Source organism: Thunnus maccoyii, chromosome 20, assembly GCF_910596095.1.
Source record: "Thunnus maccoyii chromosome 20, fThuMac1.1, whole genome shotgun sequence".
NCBI lineage: Eukaryota > Metazoa > Chordata > Actinopteri > Scombriformes > Scombridae > Thunnus > Thunnus maccoyii.
In genome coordinates, this window is record NC_056552.1 from 16,379,619 (window position 1) to 16,380,676 (window position 1,058).

The window sequence follows — 1,058 nt, forward strand, 5'->3', positions numbered from 1 at the left end:
CATGCCAGCGAATGGGCGGCAAGAACTGCTGCATGGGGAAAGATTATAAAAGCTCACTGTTACTGGCTGTGGCCAGCTAAGTCTGGCTCTCGACGTCTTTATGCTACAAATAGGAACTTAGAAGCTTCAAGTTCAAGTTCATCAAGGGGACCATTTGGGGAAACGAAGCAGCAGTGGTGGAATGTAACTAAATACATTTCACTTGAGAGCTTTCTTTTTGTTACTTCACTACAGCTGCTTGACATCTGGTTCCTTTGCTGATTAACAATTTACATGCAAAACACATGATCAGCTTATAAAATAGGAGACATTGTAACAGATTCAACTACCCAAAAAGTATATAATGTGGTCAAAATTAATTTCTGCTTGACCAGCTACAACAGTAAAATGCTTCTGTACATTTACTTAAATAACATTTTGAATGCAGGATTTTTACACTCTTGTATTGACAAATGCACCACTGCCAATAAGTATCATCATCATCTGTACTCTTTGAATAAATGTAACATTGTATGGAATCATGCTTAGTTACACCATGCTATGCGCCATCAGTTTAACAGATTCCTCAGTAAAATAATGGATGCAAATAATATGAAATGTTTGTTTCTGTCTAATAAACAGATAAAGCAGATCACATGATGTCAGATGTGTTCAAATATTAACAACAGAAAATGAACTTTAAATATTTTGTTGTTTGTGTCTTCATTTCTAGGATTCACCTCTACAGTCACCATAGTGCATCTGTTGTATCAAGTGAAGTTTACTAAAAGAAACCACAAAAGTTATATGTATGTACAGTATGCTATGTGCAAATACTTGTTGATCCTGCTCTTAACGTGAGTGTTGGAGGTGATGAGCAAAAGATTAGTTTGAGCTGGATACAGTGTCAAGAATCAGGACAGTTGTTGGTCCTCTCAGTGTATTCTGTATTTCTCCACCAAGCAGTAGAGCTCAACAGGTTTAGTCAGTCCATTAATCTCATCATAAATCTCACCACATCACCCTCTTGTCTCTCCACCTTATCACGCTCTCACTCTTGGTGCCTCTCTTCTTGAACT